Genomic DNA, 9,966 nt, shown 5'->3' with positions numbered 1-9,966 from the left:
AAATCTAGACGCACCCTAGCGGCAGCAAATGTAATTTGCAGCCAGGGTCAGTCTAGCAACTCTCTGTTGGCTTGTGAGCTGGAAAAACCAAACTCTAGTCAGGCCAATCACATCGTGTATAGAGTCGGTGGGTGGGCTTAACATAAGGACGGCAGAGTTGCAACGGTTCCGCGTGAATTCCCTGCTACTTGAAAACAAAGAAGATGGCTGCTGCTGCTGGCGAACAGCGGTCTTTCAAATCGGCTTTAGCCGCGACTCTGGAAGACTTGGAGTTAAGCTTTTCTTTGAGAAAAGAACAAAGAACGACACTGAAGTCATTCTCAATGTGTTTGGAGTTTTGCCGACCGGATACGGCAAAAGTTTAATCTATCAACTAGCGTTGCTCTGGTTGGTTGTAGCGCTATCCTATTGCGTGCAGAGGGAATTTGAAAGACAACCGTTTATCCCGCCCCTCAGATTGAGCCCTGCCAATGGTGATGGGTGTTAGGTCTGGCTTGTCAGGCTGGAGGGGAAGTGCAGAGTATGGTGATAATTCTCTCTAGGTTCACTACTAGCAACCTCTTAAAGGGTGCTTTCACACCTGCCCAGTTCTGTTGAATCGCACTACAGTTTGTTTACCCCGCTGGTGCAGTTCGTTAGAATGCGGCAATCACACTCGTGTGCGCACCAAAAGCGGACTAAACAAGCGTACCGAGACCTCCTTCATGAGGTGGTCTCGGTACGTTTTCAAACAACTCTGGAGCAATTCGTTTGTGGTGAGAATGTGATCCGACCTTGAACCGCGCCAACTATATGTACTCCACAAGTCTGAGCTAATGTCACCTGTGGTCAGCTGTGCTTAGCTGTCTGTGATGCAGCAGAGCAGCAAACTGTAGCAGCTTGCAGTATTTCTCTCACAGAAATAGACAGCGGTCAAGCTCGCCGTCCATCACTTCCATCTCTGTGATCAAACCAGCCGCCGCTAAAATTGGAGACAGACACCGGCAGAGCAGAGCGAAGTCTCGCTGAGTGGAGCAGTAACGTCGCTCGCAAAACAATATTTGATTATTTAAATGAAATGAGCTGGTTTGACCATGGAGATGTCCAAACAGGACCTTCTTCCTGTATATTTACTTCCTTGCTCCCGCCCCAGACACATCCAACCAATAAGAGGAGTGAACGTTCTTGCGTGATTTGCAATGACGCATTTTTGGTACGCTTGGATTTTTCCAGGTGTGTAACCAAACCGAACCAAGAGGAACTCGCTCCAAGTTTACAAACTCATCAACTGATTCGGACCAAAGCAAACAAACTATAGGTGTGAAAACACCATAAAATACAAATAGTCATGTGATCCATTGTTAAATAATCACTTTACCATCACCACAATATACCTAAATCTAGAATTTGATCTTTGTCTTAACCTTTGACTCAGATCCTAACCTTAAACTCCTTAATCTTATTCCAACTGTAAAGTGCTCACTTTGGATAGAAACAGCGGGGAAGTCCTTCAAGCAAAGTACTTCATCTCATTTACTCTATGAGGTAATTTTGTGGTCATTTTGGTATTACAGGCACATACCCATTCCCAGTCTGCAAAAGTGGACAGATAACAAGGCCTAATGACATGTTGAAGATATGGGTAGCAGTTTACATCCTGCCCAGACTGTGACCCTACATCTGGACGGAATTATTTCATCAGGACATTTTTAAGGGCAAAGCTGTCACCTCCTGTCGTGTGAAGTGAGGATGGTGGACCCAAATGCAGAGAGCAGGCGAAGGAGTATGAGCACGAGGATTTATTAAACACAAAAAACAGGAGCAAACCAAAGGCGGTCCAAAAATGGAGCAGGCAGAAAACAACAGAACAGGCTAAACGACGAGCTGACAGGAACAAAACCAGACACAAACACTAACATACATACAAACTGCCGGCACCAGGACACAAAATGATCTGACAAAAGACAAGGGGAAGACAAAGACTAAATACACAGGGTAACGAGGAAACAAGAGGCAGGTGACACAAGGGCTGGGAAACAGGTGGAAAACATCAGGTAATCACACAGGCGGGAAAACACAAAGTAAAGCTAAACAAGACAAGACAGAACAGATTATCAAAGTAAAACAGGAAACAAGCAAAATACAGAACAGACACGGACTACAAAAATAAAATACACACCACCCATAACACCTCCTGCCTCAGAGACAGAGGATATTACATTGGAGATAAGATGCTCCTTTCACCTTCTTTCCTGTGGAATCTGGGTCAGCTTCAGCTGCCGTATATCTGTGACTGGCACATTTCTTCCATTTGTCCCTTCAGTATTAAGGTTTCACATCTCCTTCTGTCTCATCACAGTGAAGGAAGAGGGTGTTGGATGCTGCACTTTACACCAGGCTGTCTTAGACTAGCTGTAATTGTCTCCTGAAGGCCAATATGGCTTTCTTCCATGAATAAGAACGTGCAGTCTACACAGCAGGAAGCATTTACTGTAAAAATAAAAAAGGAATGGTGGTTTAAAAACAATAATGGTTAAATAGAAGATAAATGCTGGTCTACAGCATGTGGTCCATTGAAAGTACAATCACCTTAATGCCACTTAAAGTCGGGATGAAATTAAAAATGCCTTTTAAACCCTTTTAAATCAAGTCCCCGGTCATGTCGTGTACCTATTTAACAATATATGGCAAAAAAATCACAAAAAATCAATTTCTTTGTATTTGTTATAGCCTTGATAGTGTTTGACACAATCTGTCCCTTGACAAACATCGGCATGCAATCTCCAGCAATAACCCTACTGTACCTTCCTGGACTGTGTAAAGTATGGGGGGGAAGAGAGGTAATTGCTATGGTTATAACCAGAAACCTGACGTGAAATGAGGCTAGATTATTCGTGTCCTTGCCAGCTTCCTGTGCCTAAAATTCCTTTGCACTTCAGTACGCTGCCATCATTAGTGTTTGATTGCAAATGATTCATCATTCAGTCATTAGCCCCAGTACATAACCTTCTCTTTTTTCTCCATCAAGAGGAAATTGTCTGGTATTGTCATATTACCTTGATCATTGGAAAAACACACAACTCATACAGCCTGGGTTTAGATCTGCGTGACATCCTTAAATCATCAATGAAACATCAGCTTGTATTTTCTGTCATATCTACAATGGTATAATGTTGGATTTTCATGTTAAACTTTGCCAAAAATAATGAGGTAAATTCTCCCCAATTCCTGGTCACATTACTCCTAAACATTCCTGGTTATGTGGTATTTGGTTAAAAGCTTTTATCTGCGATTATTGACTGTAGAAAGTGCTACTCTATTAGTGTCTACTGCTAACTATAGTAGCTACATGCTAACGGCAGTAAACATAGTCATCTTGGCTGCCAATTTTTTAAATTCTCCCCAATTTTGGGTCACATTCCTGCTGAAACATGTCCGATTGGGTAGTGTTTGGTTCAGAAGCCATTTTGATGGTAGAAAGTGCTACTTCGTTCCACAAAAATCTAACATTAGCCTAGTGCTAAATGTCAAGTAGCTGCATGCTAATTCAGATAGCAGTAATCTTGGTGGCCAATGCTGGTCATTTCTCCCCAATTTCGAGGTTGAATTACTACTGGGACATGTCCAGTTGTGTAGTATTTGGTTAAGAAGCCTTTATTGCTCAGATTCCAGGAACAATCAGAGCAGACTGGGCTTTGTCGGGAGGGGGATTAAAGAGAGAGGTGCAGCAGCCATGGGCAGTATGAGAAAAATAAAGTGTTTGTAGTATTATCCTGAAAATGCTATATGTTGCCCTTTGAAAAATCAATTTGAAGTCTTTTTTTTGGTGGAAGGAGACAAAACAGCCACTTTTAAATGCCGTCATTTTTAGCATCGAGGCTTCCAAATGTGGCAGGGTTGGTGCACGGAGGTTTGTACTTTCAAGTCATTTTCGGAAGCGATTTCACTGGCAATTTCACAGGTAATGTGCTGTGTATCCTGTGAATCCTTGTCCATTCCCCCAACACTGCCTGCAGCACACGGCTTAAGAATTACACATTTTAATGAGGTGCGTAATGAGCTCATAAACATGAGCCATCTCGTCCCAACTCCTTTCTTTTGTGGCTTTGAAAAGGTCATCCTACTGTACACATCTACAACATCATCCTCATCATCAGGATATTCTCTAATCAGTCATAACATTACCATTCCTCCCTATCTATCTTATTGTGGGCTGAACACTCACCCCTTCACCAAATAGCTCACATCACTCTCTGAGCACTGAATCACATTCCCTCCTCTGTCTGCCTCCTCCACTCTCGCTGATATGCCCCTTAAACTAAAGCATGTTAGTTGATGAAACAGCCATTCTCTCTCCTGAGCTCTTACTGTTCCAGTCTCAAGCACATTATCATTCTAGGCTTGCAAAATGATGCTCGAGGGGGTGTTCAATTAGGACGCCAAAGCGGCAAAACGTCACTTACAGTACTGGTGTTAGAATTTGAACTTTTTTCAGTTGCATATCCATCTATCCAGGCCAGTATTTATTTATATATATATATATATATATATATATATATATATATATATATATATATATATATATATATATATAAATACTGGCCTGATGCAGTCATATTACAATTTAATGGACAAGGTAGCTCTGGGATTTAAATGTGTTTAACCCTTAGATATGTCATTGAGTACCTTTACATGCACACTAATATTCCACTATTCATCAGAATATGGCAATTTTCCGAATTTGATACGGGTCATGTCAACAGCATATTCTGTTTGGATATTCAGAAAAAGGCCTTTTTCCTTAATTTAGAATTTTTCTATCAAGACCTGGGATATGCCGGTATTATTTGGGTTTTAGAGGCATTCTTTGGACCGATACAGCACATTCGGAATATGTGTTCCAATTGGGGTTTTTACCGCAGTTAGGGACAGTTTACAGCTTCTTGCCTGTTTACAGTTCACCGTCAGCTCTGTGCGTTGCTATGGTCGTTGTACGAAAACCAACCAGCCAGATAGCAGAACTGCGGTAGAGATGCATGCACAAAAGAAAAGTCCACATCTCTGGTCTGAGGAAGAAACACACCTACTTTATGAACATTATGAAAGACGAGCGGTGATGCTAGTGACAACTGGAGTGTGGTCCGCAGTAAATATTATATGTACCTGATATAAATAACTGATAAGGATGAAAGGATGAAATATGCTTATGGGTCGCATTTTTACCCACTTCTACTGTAGGACGTGAAGTTACAGATACAAAATCTTTATTTTCTGAAACACTAAATAAGGTAAGTAAAAAATGTGCAATGCAACATGCAAACATATTCTTGAGGAATATGTGGAATATGACATGCTAAAATGTTTTTTTTTTCTCCTGGTTGTTGTTTTTTTAATTATGAGGAAAAAGTGAGATATCACAAAGAAAGTCCGTATTGAATGCATGACAAAACCCTACCTACAGGATGTAATAAACTCTCCCATTGTAATCCTGAAACATGTTCCCCACCTTATTGATGCAGCCAGTGAATCGTCAAGCAGAAGCTTTTCACAGCTATTATAGAACTCATATGTGCTGTGCTAGATCTATTATGTTTTCATCCTGCAGGTAATGGGATTTTTGTCTGTTATCCTTTTTTTCCTCTGCAATATAATATGGCAGTTTTAAGTTTTGCACAGCACGACGTTCATAAGAAACTGTAAGCATGCCTTACATTTTTACCTCCCATTAACCTTAACCTTACATTTTTTATAGTCAATAATATTTCTTCACTCCGATTTTTTCTTTTTATAATTTAAAAGAAATTTAAAGTATTTATGAACAAAGAAAAAAATGCATTTTTATAGAAATAGTTGTGTGCATGTCAGCAGCTTTACTCTCTAGAGCATGTATAAGGTGTACACTTTAGGATCAACTCCCACTGGAGTTGCACAAGCTCCAAATGTATTTATGGTATGTGTCCGCAGGCAAGCGTCATTTCCCCACTTCCCATTAATTTTCTATGTGAGCAGCAAGGCAATGCATTCTGGTAGCGTCTCGGCAGCTTTCGAGAAGCGGGGCATCGAGTTTCCTGCTCCTCATTTGCATAAAGTTGAATCCAGGCTACTTTATGCAAATGCTATGATTAAAGGTATTAGTTACCATAAGTAACCTTTGCTTATGAAGCAGTAGGTCTGCAGGGGCCAGGATCAGCAGTGTTTTGGAAAAAAAAATTCAAAATCACAGTTATACCTCTCTGTCTTCTCACGGAACATGGTGGATGGACCGTACAGTTGAGAGGCCAACATTAGTAAAATTGTCTTCATTAAACCATTTTATAAATAGTCCCATTGTGTGGAACGTGTTCATATTAATGTTCCTATTTCAGCTGCAACCAATACATCCATTACACTCCTCAAGCATTTGAATTATGGATAGTCAGGAAATGACTACATTTATATTGGGCACAGAGGAGCTGAATCGCCTCTGTGGTGTCGCATTGTATTTGTCTATCAAATTTTTGCAGGTATCAGGAGAATTTTGTGACTAATTAAATTATTGTGTATAAACTGCTATCATTACAGCTAATAGTGCTACAACCACTATTACCAGTACTACTACAGTATATTGCTACTAAATTACAAAAATACTGCAAAAATATGTAAAACACAGAACAAAAATACAGTGCAAAAAATGATTATGAATATGTATCATCATTAATTATGATATATCTTTAAGAGAAATATATCTTTTATCAATCTTCACAGAACTTTTTCACTTTTTATGTGAACTGAGTGCAACTATATGAAGTGTCTGAAAAAAGTGCTCTGTTATTCCTGTATTTTTACAAGCCGTTTTTCATTTACTATTTGTACTTGTACCTACAAACAGTAATGCACAATTACATTTGTATATAAACCACAATCGTGAGACAGGACATACAGGGCTGAAGTCCGGTGACGCAATATAAAGAGGACAAAGTCCGCAGCAGGGAGGAGGTCGAGGTGGGTTCGATGGGTCAAACAAACTGGACTTCCTCCTAGGAGGCCACTGTTCGTGTCACGTGTGAAAGCTATAAACTTACTTTTACGTAACGTGACAAACGTACGCATTTTAACCCAAATCACAATATTTTCCTAAACCTAACCAAGTAGTTTTGTTGCCTGAACAGGTTCTGCACTGCAGGGGCTTTCGCAGGCACACTGATCACTCGTGTTGCTGCAAAAAAAGTGTGCACAACTTTTTCAACTTTTATGATCAGTTGTATGAGCATACGTTGATTTTAATGATATCAGGTCACCCCTAACCCTATTTTTCTCCATTGATTACTTTTCCTTTTATAATTTAAGTACATTTTCCTTGTGATACTTACATACTTTTACTTAAAGTGACTATATGTAACTTTTAAATGTTTCTGAAACTGTGTCATTTTTCATCTGATGATCAAAAAATTACCTGTAACAGCCAACAAGACTAACAGCGAAAAGAACACTATTTTTATATAGTTTGTATTAATGCCTTTGCCCGGGTCCGATTTTTCCCGCGCAGTCACAGAATGATTTGCGGCAGGTAGATGGCAATACAGTAACAATCTGACGGGTCACAGATTTCTGTGTAACACTGGAAAAGCCAGTGTTAGCGTATCCAGCCAGCTGAGCCAGGTAAAAAGAAGCAGGAGATTTCTTTATATAGTCCTAATTGTATTTTAATGTTATTTTAGAAGTTATTTGCTGTAGTTATGGCTGATACTGGGGCAGGACCATCACAGGAAAGAAGGAAATTAAACGGAAAACAACTAAAAGCTAAAAGGGAAAGTGAAAGACGACGGGCGAAACTGAGTCAATCTCAGACAGGCTTTCAACAGATGGAGACAATTACGGGATTGTAAATTATTCAAAAACGCCCCCAAATTGGCCCTCAGGTATGTAATATGTCTATTTCATTCATTAAATTACTTTGCAATGTGGATGTACGCCAGTAGCCGACATTAAATTACATCCCCCTTCCAGACGTTTTATTCCTTTCAGTCCCTGTTTGTGTTGGCCCACTATCTTCTTCCCCCTTGTCCCCCTGTAGCTGTGTAAAGCATCCTTGGGTTTCATGAAATGCGCTATATTAATCTAAGTTATTACGTTGGTTGCTACAACAAACTCTTAATGCTTTGGCTTGTGACACAGTGACAGTGATAACCGATTTAGCTCATGAGACATCCAAAGTAGGCTAATTTACCATATGCAACACTTGAAATGTAACGATGCATCTGCAACGTATTCTCTTAATGTAAATGAATGATTTTCGTTCCAAGCAAAACATTCATCTCGACGATATGACCTCCCATTAACACTAACTCAGTAATCTACACTGGGCAATACAGCACCGTAAAGAAAACCCCTTTACAACAGCTGGTGAGGTAAAAACACTACCGCTTGTGTCCAAAGTGGCCGCTAGAATCAACACAAACTGAAAGTTACATATAGCCACTTTAAAGGAGAACTCCGGGCAATTTTTACGTTAATCTTGATCGCTATATTTTTTGAGTACTGTCTATAGCAAAAACCACGAGGCGAATTGGTGCTAGCAACATGGAGCTTCTGTAGCTAATGCCCAGAGCTCCCGTTAGCTAAAACTGCAGTTATGGGGGCATAAGCTAAAGAGTGCCTTTGTGCCTCTTAACAGACTCAAAATGCTATTAAAATGTCTGTGCAACATGAACAGGGCCCTTACATGACAACAAGATGCGTTTAGCAACTTAGCCATTGTTGAAATTCACATACCCTGTTAGCTGCTAGCTGCCGTCTGGGATGAGTGAGTGTGTTTAGCCAGGCTCCGGTAATAATCATCACGCTGCAGTCCCATGTGTATTTGTAACATAAATATCCATTTAGTTTGCAATCCATCTGGCGTTGGTGAGTAGGAGTCTTGTCCGTGTCGATCGTTGTGGTTTCCTTAGCCGGACTAGCATGCCCGGCCGGCGTCCCTGCCTCTGCTTCCTCCCCGCCCTCCTGGCTTCACGCAACCGACAACAATCCAACGAGCGCCCGCTGGTCTGGTGGATGTCTTCCAGAAGACCGTTCAAGCCTTCGCCGCGAAAAATTGTAGTTTATTTCCCCCTCAAAAATAGGTAATTGAGCACTGTAGTGGTTATGACCATATTAGTGACTATGCTACATGGAAACGGACCAAATTATGTTTGGGTCCTGTACAGTAAAATAGTGTTTTAGACGGCTAGCTGTAGTATCACTAAGTCCCGTGGGAATTCATGGATATTTATGTTACAAATACACACGGGACGAGCCTGGCTGAACACACTCACTCATCCGAGACGGCAGCTAGCAGCTAACAGGGTATGTGAATTTCAACAATGGCTAAGTTGCTAAACGCATCTTGTTGTCATGTAAGGGCCCTGTTCATGTTGCACAGACATTTTAATAGCATTTTGAGTCTGTTAAGAGGCACAAAGGCACTCTTTAGCTTATGCCCCCATAACTGCCGTTTTAGCTAACGGGAGCTCTGGGCATTAGCTACAGAAGCTCCATGTTGCTAGCACCAATTCGGCTCGTGGTTTTTGCTATAGACAGTACTCAAAGAAGTATAGCGATCAAGATTAACGTAAAAATTGCCCGGAGTTCTCCTTCAAGTAATATTTTTAATGCAGGACTTTTACTTCTACGAGAGTATTTTTACAGTGTGTTATTAGTCATTTTAACTGAAAACTTCTTGCACCACTGCAAATCGTATGATATCCTACGCAATTACTGTGACAGCTGGCTGGTCACATGACGATAGGTCACGTGACAGTTAAGTTTAGCAGTCTTTACAGTTAAAATTGTGTTTGTCTGCTGCTGCAGTTGAGTTTAGCTGACAAAAGGTGTCCTGCGCTGTAGACAGTTACGTTTAGTCACCAAAACCACTAGTTAAGATAAGGAAAAAGATTGTGGTTTGGGTCAAAACACCAGTCCCCTTAAGTAGTACTCCTGGGACATAAACACCTGTTTCCTGGGTGAAAGTCT

Source organism: Sander lucioperca, chromosome 20 (assembly GCF_008315115.2).
Source record: "Sander lucioperca isolate FBNREF2018 chromosome 20, SLUC_FBN_1.2, whole genome shotgun sequence".
Classification (NCBI taxonomy): Eukaryota; Metazoa; Chordata; class Actinopteri; order Perciformes; family Percidae; genus Sander; species Sander lucioperca.
The sequence above is the reverse complement of the archived record's forward strand: the minus strand, read 5'-3'. Positions refer to the sequence as shown.